Source organism: Rattus rattus, chromosome 6 (assembly GCF_011064425.1).
Source record: "Rattus rattus isolate New Zealand chromosome 6, Rrattus_CSIRO_v1, whole genome shotgun sequence".
Lineage (NCBI taxonomy): Eukaryota > Metazoa > Chordata > Mammalia > Rodentia > Muridae > Rattus > Rattus rattus.
The window spans coordinates 83,168,462-83,185,470 of NC_046159.1; the positions used below are offsets into that span (position 1 = coordinate 83,168,462).

The following is a 17,009-nucleotide window of genomic DNA, read 5'->3' on the forward strand; positions in this document are numbered from 1 at the left end:
AAATAAAATAAAAAACAAACAAAAAACAACAAAAAACAACAACAAAAAAACAGGAAAGGAATATAAAGGGACACGATGAATTGAAAAACATCAATTAGTTTGTTTTAGACCTTGGGACATATTTCACATACCAAAGCAGACATGGCCTCCAGGTTCTCCCAGCATTTCCCAGTCCCTACCTAGTATACCCTGCCCCCAACCCTGAACTTTCCAGCTAAGGGTAGGGATGCCTTACCCCAGACAGGCTTCCCTATATAATCCAAATATTTTGCTCTCTTTTTATCTCCTCTCCTCTTCCCCTCTTTGTGCACATGCGCCCTCTCTCTCTCTCTCTGTCTCTGTCTCTCTCTCTCTCTCTGTCTCTCTGTCTCTCTGTCTCTCTGTCTCTCTCTCTCTCTCTCTCTCTCTCTCTGTCTCTCTCTCTCTCTCTCTCCCCCTCATCCCTCTCATCTCTATTCCCATGGTGACTTCCCTTACCTTCTTTCTTGGGGCCAGTGATTATATACATACTAATCTGTCTTGAATTGGCTCACCAGTAGGGAAATTATCACAATTTATAGGCCTAGATAAGAAAGAAGAGTTCCAAGTGAAAGGTAGAGACAAGCTCTTCAAAAGGGTTGTAGAAGGAAAGATAAACCAATACAGAAACAAGAAGCACAAAGAACATCAAATAAACAAGACCAGAAAAGAAACTTCCCGTGACATACCACAGTTAAAACACTAAGCATACACAATAAACAAAGTGAATTGAAAGTGGCAATAGAAAAAACCCAAGTCACATGTGAAGAGAAAACCCATCAGAATAACAGTTTGATGGAAACTTTGCAGGGTAAAGGAGCCTAGAACAATGCATTCCAAATCTTAGAAGACAATCGCAGATGACCTAGACTATATCCAGCAAAACCATCTGCCTTAAATAAAGAAGAAAGAAAAACTTTTCATGATACACACAACCTTAAAGTTGTCTATCCAACAAACAAGACCTGAAGGAAACACAGAAAGTAGTATTTGAGGCTGAAGAGGGACTGAGCATAACAGAGGCACTGTGGAAAGAAATACAAAGACATAATTGTTAAGACACAAAATACCATCCACCAACACCACCAAATATCAACAACACCATGACCACAATTAACATACACATTTCAGTCATAACTTTTAAGTACCAATGGTGTGATATTTGAATTAGGAATGACCCCCATAGGTTCATAGATTTGGATGGTTGGTCACCAGTGAGTGGCACCATTAGAAGGTATGGCCTTGTTGGGGGAAGTATGCCACTGGGGGGTGTATAATATTTGTCCCTTTAAATTTTAACTAATATTTACACCAATAAAGACATGGGAGGCAAAAACTGATGCAAAAACATGCTAGCTTTGTGAGGTAACTTTATTTTCTTAACTATATATAAAATATCTTCTGTAAGCCTGATGCTACAACTGAATTGCTAGCTATTGTCCTACTGAGCTAGCTAGTCTACATTGTCCTTGAGCTCCTCCAAACCCAAGAGGGCTCCTTAGCTCTCTTTCCTAGACCTGTGTCTAGCCAGCTGCTTCTCTATTGTTCCTGAAAGCCCAAAGAGAAAACCCCTATCTCTTCCATGAAGGCTTTTCCAAGCCAAACTAATTGCTTATCAAAGAAATCTCTAGCTCCTCGCCTACACCTTTGGCAGGCTAAACCATGTCACCATCATGGCGCACAGGACTCCAAGCCAAGTAAGGATGAACCATTTCAAGTTTACAGTGGGGTAGCTCAAGGCTATCCAACTGACTTTGCCTTAGATCATAGACAGGACTTCTCCCAAGCACCTTACCTTGGGCAGGAACTTTTCATTCTTTTTTAATGCAATTGAAATCCACATGATATCTTTCTTTTTTTAGAATTATTCACACCAGAAGAGGGCAACAGATCTCATTACAGATGGGAATCACCCAGAACGTTTCATTCTTTAGCATTCTTATATATGGAGGCTTTTAGAGGCACACCTCAACTGTTTCTCTTTAGGACATGCTTAACTTCATCTGTCATCTGTTTAAGCTTTATATTTTGTTAACAATTCGGTTTTCTATGTACAATAATCAAATATCCTGCAACAAGGGTAAGCTCTGAGGTTTTAAATGCCTACTCCAGCTTGGGACCACGCTCCATTTAAAAAAAAAAAAAAAAAACAAAAAAAAAAAAAAAAACAAAAATGAACTGGCCGCTGAACCGAAACAGCACCCAAGTATCAGGAAGAACCCCAGAGTTTGTCCCTGGCCAGAGTTATTCTCTAGCTACTTCCTAGCAACAGATAATCAAAGATGAGTCTGATCGTTCCAGATGTACTTCAGACCATTTGTGATTACATACGATCTTGCTTCAGAGCACCCACCGGTTGGCTTACAATAGTCATTCGTTAGATGCTTGCCAGAATGGACACCCCCTCACTCGCTCCCATTTCTTATAAAACCTTGTCCCGCTGAGAGTTTGGGGCTGCTTCACCAAACTGTCCCGTGGGTCAGTGGAATTTGACCCTGATGTAACTGTAATAAAGAGACCCTAATGTGATTGTACCAGAGTCGTTTCCTGGTTGGCTTTGGGGGCTTGCAAAGGAGGCACAACATGTCCGTCTCTCTCTTCCTGCTGCCTGCTGATCCAGATTTAGAACTCTCTCTCCTTCTCCAGCCTCATGTTTGTCTGCCTGCTGCCACAGTTCCCACCATGATGATAATGGACTAAACCTCTGAACCGCTAAGTCCACCCCAACTAAACGTTTGCCTTTATGAGAGTTCCATCTTGTCTCTTCACAGCAATAGGACATCAACCATGACAATTGTCTTCAATTCTCCGATCCAAAGACACAGGCTGACTGTAGAGTTACAAAAGACCTCAGATAGCCAAAACAATCCTGAACAAGAACAACAATGCTAGAGGTTTACCATTTCTGTTGCACCCAGTTTTCACGGTTCCCAAAAACAACTAGGAGTTCAAATATGTATGCAAAAGCAAAGAACTTAAGCCTGGACCCTCAGACTCCTCCAATGGAGCAGATCAGTGCTGAGAGCCAGGAGCCTCAAATAGGCAGGGATTTATATCAGTTTAAGCAGGGAATTGTGGGAAGGACGTCTAGCCTAGCAGTTACCTTATTTGGCAAGGGGTATCCTGGGCGCACAGGGATTGGTCAGTGATGACTTCAGCCACTTTGAGCAAGATATCTATAACCTGTGTAATTTTAGGCACTTTTCCTTTGGCTCGGGTTCAGGGCAGTTTCTTCCTGGTATTTTTATTAATCAGGGTTCAAAAGGTGGACAAGCAGGCTCAAGATAGAGTCAGCTTACAGATTTGAGTTTCTCCCATCACCTGTGTTTCTCATTCCCAATATTAAGATATATTATACAACCATAGGAATAAAAACAATATGGTACACAAAACTAGATGTGTAGACCAATGGAATAAGATCAAAACCCCAAAACGAATACATGTAATGTCAGTTGTTTAATATCTGACAAAGTTGCTAAAAATAACCTATAAACAGACAAAATCTTTAACAAATTGTGCTGGGGAAACTGGATATCCATATGCAGAAAAATAAAGTTAGATCTGTATCTATCACTGCACAAATTCTCCAAATAAATCAAAGACCTAAATGTGAAACCTGAAACATTGAAATTAAAGGAAACCTAGCAGATACAGACATGGAAATGGGCTTTCTGACTAGGACTCCCTCTGCCCAAGATCTAAGGCCAATAACTGACAAGTGGGACTTCATAAATCTACAAAGCTCTGCACAGATAAAGGAACAATCAACCCAATAAAGAGGAAACCCGCGGAATGGGACAGAATCTTGGTCAGCTCTCTATCTCACAGAGGATTAGCTAGAATGCATAGAGAGCTTAAAAACAAATAAAACAAACAAACAACAAATAAAAAAAAATAAAAAAACCAAGTGGCTCATTAAGAAAATGGGTCTGGCACCTATCAGAGAGCTCTCAAAAGCAAGGGGGGGGGGAGGCTAAGAAATATCTCAAAAATTTTCCAATCATCCCTAGCAATTAGGAAATGAAAATCCAAACACCTTAGAGATTTCATCTTACCCCTATCACAATGGAAAAAGATAATCCAAACAGCTGACATCAAATGCTGGAAGGGGTGTAGGCGAAAAGGGAGCCCTCATTCGCGTTGATGGTATTGCAGATCTGTAAGTCAATGTGGAGAATCACCGAAAGTCTAGAAATGAAGCTATCAGATGACGCACTGATAGCACTTTCTTTTTAAAGGATGTATTTATTGTGTGTGTGTGTGTGTGTGTGTGTTCTTCCCTGAGTTGATATTTACTTCCTGCATGTGGCCAGTGGAGACCAGAAGAGAATGTCAGATGCCCTGCAACTAAAGTTACAGCAATTGTGAGATACAGTGTGGGTGTTGGGAATCGAACCTGGGTCCTCTGCTAGAGCAGTGAGCACTCTTAACCACTGGGGTCTCTCCAGCCCCAAGCACTGTCTCTCCAGCCCCAAGCACTTCTTAACATATGCCTAAGGGACTAACTTGACATCCTATCCAAAGTGCTCAGTCATGTTCATTGCTGCTTTATTCACAATAGCTAGGAAATAGAAATGCCCTTCAATCATCGAATGGACAATAAAAATGTTGTACATGTTCACCATGGAATGCTGTTCAGCTGTGAAGAAAAATGAAATCATGCATTTATCAGGTAAATGGGCTGAAAAGGTCACATTGAATGAGGTAACCCAAATCTAGAAAGTCAAGCATCACATATTGTCTCGTATTGGAGGCTCATAATTCCAAGACTTCAGATGTGAGGATGCTTCACTAACTGTAGAAGTAGGAAAATCAAAGGGACCATGGCAGAGGAGCAGGAAGGGAAGCAATGGAGAGGAGAATAGCACAGTATAAGTGACCTGAATATGGAAATGGGAAAAGAGAGGCTCTTAAGTCAGGGAGGTAAATACAGAAAAAGGAGACAGAGGGATAAAATAACAAGGACTTGGCAAAAGTCATAAGCTATCATACTACCAGTTATTTGCCTATAAAAATTCTACAACATGCATAATTCTGTGTATTAATATACATATATAGTTTAAATAAACTCTTCTCATTATGCTAACAATGCTCCTTCAAAGAGCCAAGGACCACTTGACCAAACAAACAAACAAACAAACAAACAAAAAACGTATCAAGCCTTCTTCTGGATTTGGTCAAGGCTGTCCAAGACAATCCCTAACATACAGTATCTTGCTATGTACGGCTCTTGGTTTATCCCAGTGTTGAAGGTAACCTTCCAGGACAATTGAGAAGTAGCTAAAGATTTCCTGGACCAAGGACCCAGACCCAGGCAGAGACTTTACCCTTCTCAGGAAATGCTTAACTGTTATCTAGAAGGACCAAGAGGCTGGGGCTTTTGTTCTTGCTGCCATTTATTCAGCCAAAGTGGGCACAACCACCAACAGTATTTAAAGTGTATGGTAAGGCTCAGTGTTTGCTTCCGCTTTATTCAAGGCTACAATTAATCAATACACTATTGTTGAATCAGATCATAGCAAAAACAAAAACAAAAACAAAAAATACCTGTACACACTGTGGAACACAGCAATCTGAAAAGCAATTTGCCCCCCACCTCAATTCCCCATCCCTGATGAAAGAATTCCACTAAGGTAAAGCTAGATTTCTGTTTTACAATAAAAAAGGATTTTAGTATGAGCTACCATTAAACTGAGTTGGTGTTTGTTTAAGAGCATGTTTGTCAGAGGTCTTAAACACAGGGGTAGATGGAAATGGAAAGCAGTGCTAAGAGGAAAGTTCATAGCACTAAATGCCTTCAGAAAGAAATCGGAGGTGTCACCAGCTTATAATGTAGAGGTGCAGTAGAGTTTGAGCCCCTCTCGCACATGGGGCACTTGTGTCCCACTTTCCAGCTTCTGCAGTGAAGATGTCCCATCCATCCCCAGCAGCCAAGCCCTCCAATTCCAAGAACCCTTGAGTCTTCTTGGACGTGGACATTGGTGGGGATCTGGTTGGACGAATTGTTTTAGAATTGTTTGCTGATATTGTTCCCAAAACTGTAGAAAAATTTCATGCACTGTTTACAGGATAAAAGGCACTGGATCAACAACTAGGAAACCTGTCCATCTTTTTTTTTTTTTTTTTTTTTTTATTAACTTGAGTATTTCTTATGTACATTTCAGTGTTATTCCTTTCGGTTTCGGGCAAACATCCCCTCCCCTCCCTTCCTTATGGGTGTTCCCTCCCCATCCTCCCCCCTTGCCCGCCCTCCCCCAACAATCTAGTTCACTGGGGGTTCAGTCTTAGCAGGACCCAGGGCTTCCCCTTCCACTGGTGCTCTTACTAGGATATTCATTGCTAATGAGGTCAGAGTCCAGGGTCAGTCCAATATAGACTTTAGGTAGTGGCTTAGTCCCTGGAAGCTCTGGTTGCTTGGCATTGTTGTACATATGGGGTCTCGGTCCCTTCAAGCTCTTCCAGTTCTTTCTCTGATTCCTTCAACGGGGTCCTATTCTCAATTCAGTGAAACCTGTCCATTTTAAAGGATGTCCTTTCCACCAAATTATTAAGAAATTTATGATTCAGAGTGGAGACTTCTCAAATCAGAACGGGACAGGTGGAGAAAGTATTTATGGTGAAAAATTTGAAGATGAAAATTTTCATTATAAGCATTATCAGGAGGGTTTGCAGAGCATCGCAAATGCAGGCCCCAATATAAATGGTTCTCAGTTCTTTATCACAACAGTTCCATCTCCTTATTTGAATGGCAAACATGTGGTATTTGGTCAAGTAATAAAAGGACTAGGTATGGCAAGGATGCTTGAAAATGTAGAGGTGAATGGTGAAAAACCTGCCAAACTGTGTGTTATTGCAGAATGTGGAGAAATGAAGGAAGGGGATGACTGGGGAATAGTCCCCAAAGAGGGCTCTGGTAATAGTCATCCAGATTTCCCCAAGGATGGAGATATAGATTTAAAAGATGTAGATAAAATTTTATTATTATCTGAAGATTTAAAAAACACTGGAAATACTTTTTCATGTCTCAGAACTGGAGATGACTATTAAAAAATTTGCGAAGGGTTTAAGGTACGTGGATAGTTCAAAGGCTGTTATTGAGAAAGCAGATCTATCCAGACTGCAACTCATAGCCTTAAGTTGTGTGCTGCATTTGGTGCTTGTAAATTAAAGATGTCAAATTGGCAGGGGGCAATCGACAGTTGCTTGAAGGCTCTTGAAATGGACCCTTCAAATACTAAAGCACTATACTGAAAAGCGCAAGGATGGCAAGGATTAAAATATGAACAAGCATTGGCTGATCTTAAGAAGGCACAGGAGATGCCCCAGGAGATAAATCTATCCAGGCAAAATTGCTTAAAGCCAAATAAATGTTAAAGACACAGAAAGATAAAGAGAAGGCTATGTTTGCAAAAATGTTTGCTTAATAAGGATTAAAGTTTCCTTAACTATTATACATTGATTATATAAAGGAAAATGTATATTACTGTCTACATGATCCCTGATGTGATTCCCTTGATCTTTGTTCTTGTTTACATAGCAGTGCTAACATAGGTTCCTTCTTAATAAAGTGTTACAAAATAAAAAAGAAAGAAAGAAAGAAGGAAAGAAAGAAAGAAAGAAAGAAAGAAAGAAAGAAAGGATAGAAGGGAGGAAGGAAGGAAGGAAGGAAGGAAGGAAGGAAGGAAGGAAGGAAGGAAATTGGAGAGAGCTCATGCTAGGACCTTAGCAGCACATCTAAAAGCTCTAAAAGGAAGGAGGAGGAGGAGGAGGAGGAGGAGGAGGAGGAGGGGAGGAGGAGGAGGAGGAGGAGGAGGAGGAGGAGGAGAGGAGAGGGGGAGAAGGAGAAGAAGAAGGAGGAGGAGGAGGGAAGAAGAAGAAGAAGAAGAAGAAGAAGAAGAAGAAGAAGAAGAAGAAGAAGAAGAAGAAGAAGAAGAAGAAGAAGAAGAAGAAGAAGAAGAAGAAGAAGAAAGAAGAAGAGGAATCCACTGGAGAGGTAGATGACAAGAAATAATGTCAAACTAAGGGCTGAAATCAATTAGAAACAAAGAGAACAATACAAAGAATCAACATAACCAAGAGCTAGTTCTTTGAGAAAAATCAACAAAACATACAAACCTTTAGCCAAACTAAAAGGCACAGAGAAAATATACAAATTAACAAATGAAAAGGGAGACATTAAAACAGAAACTGAGGAAATTCAAAAAACCATTACTTACTTCAAAGCCTGTACTCCAGAAAATTTGAAAGTCTAAAAGAAATGGATGATTTTCTAGACAGAAACCATTTACCAAAGTTAAGTCAATGCCAGGTAAACTAAACTATCCTATAACCCTTAAGGAAATAGCAACAGCCAGTAAATGTCTCACAACCAAAATAAACCCAGAGCTAGGTAGCTTTAAATCAGAAATCTACCAGACTTTCAAAGAACAGCTAATGTCACTATTCCTCAAATAATTCTACAAAATAGAAACAGAAGGAACATTGCCAAACTCATTCTATGAAGCCACCGCCACCCTGATAACCTAGACCATGCAAAAACTCAAGAAAGAGTATTTCAAACCAATTCATCTTATGAACATTGAGTATGAATACTCAATAAAATAGTTGCAAACCAAATAAAAGAACATATCAAAAACATTTACCAAGATCAAGTAGGCTTCATCCCAGGAATTCAGGAATAGTTCAATATATGAAAATCTCTCAACATAATCAAGTTATAAAAACAAAGTGGGAGAAAAAACCCACAAGATCATCTCTTTAGATACTGAGAAAGCCTATGGCAACATCTAACACCTCTTCATGTTTAAGTCTCGGTGAAATCAGGGACATAAAATGCATACCTAAGCATAATAAAAGCAATATACCGCCACAAACCAACAACCAATTCAAGCTAAATAGAGAGAAACTTAAAGCAATCCTACTATATCAGGGACAAGAAAAGGCTGTCCACTCTCTTCCAATCTATTCAGTATAGTCCTTGAAGTTCTAACAAGCAATAAGTCAACAAAAGGAAATCAAGAGGATATGATCTGGAAAGGAAGCAGTCAAAGTATCACTATTCGTGTATAATGTAATAGTATACATAAGTGAAATACCCAAATTTCTACTGGAGAACTCCTACAGCTGATAAACACTTTCAACAAAATTGCTGGATATAAAATTAATTCAAAGAACTCAGTTGCCCTCCTTTATATGAATGATAAACAGACTGAGAAAGAAATTAAAGAAACAACACCCTTCACAATAGTTACAACTAATATAAAATATCTTGGTATAACTCTAACCAAGCAAGCAAAACCCCTGTATGGCAAGAACTTCAAGTCTGTGAAGAAAGAAATTGAAAAAGATATCAGAATACAGAAAGATCTCCCATGGTTGGGTTGGAGAGATGGCTCAGTGGTTAAGAGCACTGACTGCTCTTCCAGAGGTCCTGAGTTCAATTCCCAGCAACCAAATGGTGGCTAACAACCATCTCTAATGGGATCCGATGCCCTCTTCTGATGTGTCTGAAAATAGCTATAGTGCACTCATATACATATAATAATAAATAAATCTTAAAAAAAAAGATCTCACATGGTCATGTATCAGTAAGATTAACATAGTGAAAATGACCGTTTCACCAAAAAGTCCATACAAGTCCCATCAAAATTCCAACCCAATTTTTTATAGACTTTGAAAAAGCAATTCTCAACTTCACATGGAAAAACAAAAAGCCCAAATTAGCCAAAACAATACTGAACAATAAAAGAATGTCTGGGAAAATCACATCTATGATCTCAAGCTGTACTATAAAGCAAGAGTGATAAAAACTGCATGATATTTGTATAGAAACAGACAAGTTGATCAATGGAATTGAATCAAACACCCAGAAATAAACCCACACACCTATGAAGACTTGATTTTTGACAAAGAAGCCAAAACCATACAATGGATAAAAGAAAGCATCTTCAACAAATGGTGCTGGTCAACTGGCTGATTGCATGTACAAGAATGCAAATACATTCATATTTATCACCCTGCTCAAAGCTCAATTCCAAATGGACCAAGGACTCCATTATGCAACCAGATACACTAAATCTAATAGAATAAAAAGTGAGATACCCCAATAGAGTCCACAAACCCAAAGACGCTAAACAAGAAGGAAGGCCCAAGGGAGTATGCTTAAATCTCACTTAGAAGGGATAATAACATTCTCATAGGGAGCACTGGGAGGGATGGAATTGGGTGGAAGAAGGGATGGAAAGGGGAAAGAGTGTGTTTCAGGATCGTGTGTGGGGAGAGGCTGGAGAAAGGACCGGAGGGCCAGGAGAATGAATCGAAATCTGCAGTTGATGGTGGTGAATCTCTAGGAAGTTCCAGAGACCTGGGATGGAAGTGGATTCCAGGAGTCAATTTGGGTAACTTTAGCTGAGACACATAATAGTGCGGATATGGAACCTGAAGAGCCCGCCTCCTGTAGTGAGTGAGGCAGGAACCCCCAGTTGAGGAATAAGAACATCAACCCACAAACAAAGTTTTCAACCCAAAATTTGTCCTGTCTAAAAGAAATGCGAGGACATGATGGACTAGCGACAGGTGGCATGGTTGTCTTCTGAGAGGCTCCACCCAGCAGTTGACTGAAACAGATACAGAGATCTACAGACGAATATTGGACAGAGGTTGGGCACTCTTATGGAAAAGCTAGGGAAAGATCGAAGGCCCCAAAGGCCAAAGGAGATAGAAACTCCACAGGAAGACCAGCTTGCTCATCTACGCTGGACGCTTGGGAGGTAACAGAGATTGAACCACCAACCAAAGAGCATACGTGAGCTGGACCGAGGCCCCCAGCACAAATGTAGCAGATGTACTGCTCAGTCTCCATGTCGGTAGCCTCACAGCTGGAGCGGGGGCTGCAGTCTCTATAAGGAAGTTGAGTCCGAGCAGAATGGATCAAGTGGGGAAATAGGGAGTGGGTATTTATTAGACTGAAAAGGGATGAGACAGAGGATTCCACCTGCAAGTCAGTTACCCAGCAGTCTAGAAGTAGCAAAGAGGTTTTGTTGATCCTCCAGTCAGAAGTGTTCCAGAACTTATCAACCCACAGGTATTATCAGTGACGTCAAGTTTCCTGTCCAGAGCTTCAGTCCATCTGAACCTTTTAGGTCATCAACCCTTCAAGAATGAGGAAAGAGATCTCAACAAGGTGGTCATAAACTACTCCAGGAAGAGACATTATTAAGTGGCTTTATAATCTAGGATGCTGGTCACTCCCAAGTTACACCTCTAAAGGTTATTAAAAACAACCTTCACCCTCCAACACACACCCTTTTAACATTGTTCAAAGAGTATATCTTACACAACATAAAAAAGGTATGTCTTGGAAAGCACGCATTGCTTCTGTAGCCAATTTTAGCCAGTAAATTGGAGTAATACAGGGAAACCAGACCTTCTCTCTGGAAATATTCCTCTTATGTCCCTGTAACTTCCTATCTTCTAATTTTGCCTCATTTCCACTCGTGTATTTTTTTTTAAAAAGTCATTGCATTTTTGAAATATCTTTATTTCATATGAGTACAGTGTAGCTGTCTTCAGACATACCAGAAGAGAGTATAGGGTCCCACTATAGATGGTTGTGAGCCATCATGTAGTTGCTGAGAATTGAACTCCTGTATTTTAAAGGTATTTTTATTCATGACCTTCTGTGTTCTATTACTATAAAAACTTAATGAAACTGTTAAGATAAAGTGGCTTAGGAAATGTCACGTTACCCTCAGCCCTATTCCCCAGCCCCAGCCTCATCCTACATATAAACAAATGGTCTCCTAGCTTCTGCAAAAGGATTCTTGTAAAGTGTTTTATAGATCAAAGGTCTCCTCCCTCTCTACTGGGAAAGGGTCCTTCGTGAACACCACCCCTCAGCCTAAGCCCACATGATGTGATCTCAGACTTTTGACTTTAAAAACCCTATGGTACCTTGCCTTTCTGAGCTGCTAGCCTGCTTGGTCAGTGAGCTCAGTTTACTGTTAATTTGCTTAATAAGCATGGTGATCTAGAAGTTTCTTGAGTGTATTATTTCAATCACACTGTAATGTAATACTTGAATAGTACTATGAACATAGTAACCTGAATCTGTGTTCCCAGGCCACGATCATTCATACTCATCTAGAATGAACTATATTTTATTCTGTTTTGGCTGTTTTTGTATCAACAGTTATATAAAGCACAACACAATTGAACCAAACAACAACAGAACTCAATTCTAAATTCTCAGAATATATTTGTTTTGAATAATAGCACAAAGTACAAACTCCATTCCTAGATCTTTAGTGTATAAACCATTAAGTACATACCATATGTGGATCATCCTCAGTTGCTAAGCATTTCAGTCCCTCTGCCCTCACCAACAGTTTGGAGTTTATCATAGATTATTAGCTTAATAAAAACACAAAGGGCAAACTCCACACTCTACTGGTTCTATAATTTACAAATCATTACTCACTTGGACCAGTGGTAATATTACTATCTCTGTGCTGTTGACTGTCACTGGATATCTAACATTCTCACAGAAAGTGAAAAGTTACTTCCTTGAGTACCTGTAATTAACACATGACATTTAACAAAAATTAATTATTGAATAAAAAAATTGGTTACCAAAGATGAAAGCACAGCAAAAACATAAAAAAGATGATGATTCTGGAAGTAGAATTAAAACAAATATTGTGAATTGATAGAATAGCTGATTATGGGAATATGGACACTATCACCATTTGAAAGATCCAAGGAAAAAGCTCAGCTTATCAACATAAATAAGTAAAATGCTTGTGATAAAGAGAATAAACATCTCTTGAAAAAATGCCACCAGCAAAGAATTTCATTTAAGGATGACCATGATTAGACCTATTCCACTATAATGAGTGTGCAGGAAAAAACATGTTGGGAGTTTTTATAATCCGTATTCAGGAAGGGGCACAGAATTCACCAAAGCATAGAAAACATATATAGTCTAGATTGTAAGGAATGGGGAAATTGTTCTTAGGCTGGGAGGTCCTGCTTTCACCAAATATTTTCTCACTGCCCATCCCTTAATTTTTAATCTTCTAATATTTTAAATTCTTTATAAATTTGCCTACTATTCATGATACTTTATTAGCTTTTGGGTATATTATGAGGTGAGTTTTGATATTCACCTCTTCCTTGATTCACTTCCTACCCACCTTCCCTACCCACCTAAATTTGTATCCTCTAAAGAAAAAAAATCAAATTCAATGTGTGCTACCCATATACCTTTAGATGTATGACCTTGCACTGAAGTATGGTTGATTGATCCACAAGTGACCGACCATACAATAAAACTGACTCATTCTATACAGGCAGCTATCAGCTGCTAACAGCTCCTCAGCTAGGGGTGGGATTTGGAGACGACCTCTTCTGATGCTGGGATTTTGTCTGGCTTGAGCTTGCATAGTTCTTACTCATTTTGTCAAAAATCACTGTGAATTCATATGTACAACTACCCTCCTATGTCCAGAAATCACTGTTTTCTTGTGGTCAACTCTGGCTCTTATACTCTTTCTTCCCTATCTTCCAGAAGAATCCATAAGCCTGGGGAGGGGGAGGAGTAACCTAAATGTTCAATGTGTGGCTAAATATTCTGCGGTCTCTTATTCTTTGCACCTTGGCTAGTTGTGGGTTTTTGTGATAATCATCATCTATTGGGAGAAAAAAAGATTCTCTGATAAGGATTGAGAAATGCATTAATCTATGGGTAAAAGACTTTCATTTAAATTAAGTTTAATACTATGTCCATTTAGCAGATTAACAGTAGTGTATTTTCCCCAAAGATCTAAGATCTGTCTAGCTACAGGTTCTGGACCTTGATAATAGTGTCAGGTATGGATTTCATTTTGTGGAGCAGGCCTCAAATACAATTAGAAAGTAGTTGGTTACTCCCATGTTTTGTCCACTATTGCACGACTGGCAATGTCTTGCCAGGCTAGTCATTATTGCAGCTCTTGGGGTTCATAGCTGGGTAAAATGGATGAATACTTTTTTCCTACAGCACTATGCACGGGACCTTCCAACACCAGCCAGTAAGAATGGGAGTTTGTGGTGAGTGCCTAAGGGTTTCTGGGGCACACACACACACACACACACACACACAAACACACACAGAGAGAAAGAGAAAGAGAGAGAGAGAGAGAGAGAGAGAGAGAGAGAGAGAGAGAGAGAGCCTGTATTGGAAGAATTCTGAGTGCTTGTGAGAAAACTCAAAAAAAAAAACCAAGAGTCTTGTGACCTCAGTTTCTTTAAAACATGGAATTGTTCTTAAAATATGTTCCTCATTGGAACCATGCTCCTCCCAAGTGTAGTGGGTAGGAGTAAGTTTACTTCAGATTATTCATTACAAGTGGCTATTGTTGTTTGTTTATATGTATCTATGGAAAAACATGTTTTTGTCAGATGCAGCTTGTCCATATGATTGCACACTTTACTCCTGTGATTCCTCTTAACCCTGATAGTATAAATTGTCTGATGCCTCGAATAAAGGTGGTTAATTGCATGAGACTTTAGTCTGCTTCATTTTTAGGGTTCATTCTTCCAGGTTCATGCTGTTTTCAAAGTGGTAAATACTCCTGAGCAGCAGTGTCCCTAATAGACACAACAAGCTAACAGACAAAAGCCCAGTGCCAAGAATGAGTTACCCCTTTTGGAGTTGTTGACCAGTAAGGTTCCATTAAACCCTCAGATACTATAAATTCTTGTCATTGCTCTTGGTTAGCATCTAAAACGTGATGATAAGACCATATTGCTGAAGACAACATACAGTAATGGCATTTTAATGTTTTTAAGAAAATGTTTTAAAAGTCATGGAACTATTTGAAAATTCCCTGTTGGTCACTCAGTTCAGTCCTATGAAATAGCTTGCTGAGTCACTATCTGTCTTGAACACACACGCAATACAGCCTGTCTTTAGTTTGCTTTTGTGTGTCTATGATAAATAGAGGGCCTCATAAATTCCTGGTAAGTACTCTATGTTAACTATGTCACAAACCCATCAACTTGCCTCTACTTTTTCAGTTAAATGTTCTCACTCATATTTCACAGATTTGTTTTTTACATGTTTATTATATATAAGGAAATTTCTTACTATGAGATAATATAAAAATAAAAAATGAATCTGTAGTTTATAATCATTTCTATTCTTTTTTCCCCCATCTTTATTAAATTGGGTATTTCTTATTTACTTTTCAAATGTTATTCCCTTTCCCGGTTTTCATGCCAACATCCCCCTAACCTCTCCCCCTCCCCTTCAATATGGGTGTTCTCCTCCCCATCTCCCCCCATTACCACCCTCCCCCAACAATCCCATTCACTGGGGGGGTCCAGCCTTGGCAGGACAAAGGGCTTCCCCTTCCACTGGTGCTCTTACTAGGATATTCATTGCTACCTATGCAGTTGGAGCCCAGGGTCAGTCCATGTACAGTCTTCGGGTAGTGCTTAGTCCCTGGAAGCTCTGCTTGATTGGCATTGTTGCTCATATGGGGTCTCAAGCCCCTTCAAGCTCTTTCAGTCATTTCTCTGATTCCTTCAACAGGGGTCCCATTCCCAGTTCAGTGGTTTGCTGCTGGCGTTCGCCTATGTATTTGCTGTATTCTGGCTGTGTCTCTCAGGAGAGATCTACATTCGGTTCCTGACAGCCTGCACTTCTTTGCTTCATCCATCTTGTCTAATTGGGTGGCTGTATATGTATGGGCCACGTGTGGGGCAGGCTCTGAATGGGTGTTCCTTCTGCCTCTGTTCTAAACTTTGCCTCCCTATTTACTCCCAAGGGTATTCTTGTTCCCCTTTTAAAGAAGGAGTGAGGCATTCGCTTTTTTGTCACCCATCTTGAGTTTCATGTGTTCTGTGGATCTGGGGGTAATTCGAGCATTTGGGCTAATATCCACTTATCAATGAGTGCATACCATGTGTGTTTTTTTGTGATTGGGTTACCTCACTCAGGATGATATTTTCCAATTCCTCCATTTGCCTATGAATTTCATAAAGTCATTGTTTTTGATAGCTGAGTAGTATTCCATTGTGTAGATGTACCACATTTTCTGTATCCATTCCTCTGTTGAAGGGCATCTGGGTTCTTTCCAGCTTCTGGCTATTATAAATAAGGCTGATATGAACATAGTGGAGCATGTGTCTTTTTTATATGTTGGGGCATCTTTTGGGTATATGCCCAAGAGAGGTATAGCTGGATCCTCAGGTAGTTCAATGTCCAATTTTCTGAGGAACCTCCAGACTGATTTCTAGAATGGTTGTACCAGTCTGCAATCCCACCAACAATGGAGGAGTGTCCTCTTTCTCCACATCCTCGCCAGCATCTGCTGTCACCTGAGTTTTTGATCTTAGCCATTCTCACTGGTGTGAGGTGAAATCTCAGGGTTGTTTTGATTTGCATTTCCCTTATGACTAACGATGTTGAACATTTCTTTAGGTGTTTCTCGGCCATTCAATATTCCTCAGCTGTGAATTCTTTGTTTAGATCTGAATCCCATTTTTTAATAGGATTATTTGTCTCCCTGCAGTTTAACTTTGTGATTTCTTTTTATATTTTAGATATAAGCCCTTTATCAGTTGTAGGATTGGTAAAGATCTTTTCCGAATCTGTAAAAAAATGGAACGCTTCACGAATTTGCGTGTCATCCTTGCCCAGAGGCCATACTAATCTTCTCTGTATCATTCCAATTTTAGTATATGTGCTGCCGAAGGGAGCACAATCATTTTTATTCTTAAGCACTGTTCCACCCCCCCAACACACACACACACACACACACACACACACACACACACACACACACACACATTCTGGGGTATAAAACTATGAAGATGCATATTGAGTTTTATTTTGGTCTCCTAACTGAAGTACACATATTAACAGAAAGACCTTAGTCTTGACTTGCTAAGAGGCATCGGCTTCATGTAGCTTTTTTGTTAGAATTTTGTGGACACGAATGGATATG

General features: G+C 39.7%; 1 non-coding gene and 1 pseudogene across 1 annotated transcript; one reads left to right on the forward strand and one right to left on the reverse strand.

Annotated features, from left to right (window-relative positions):
• Positions 1-5,926: 5,926 nt before the first annotated feature.
• Positions 5,927-7,442, forward strand: LOC116902798 (annotated as a pseudogene).
• A 9,215-nt stretch (positions 7,443-16,657) lies between these two features.
• Positions 16,658-16,764, reverse strand: LOC116904808. The gene has a single exon (XR_004388459.1). It is a non-coding gene; the product is annotated as a U6 spliceosomal RNA (small nuclear RNA).
• Positions 16,765-17,009: the final 245 nt, after the last annotated feature.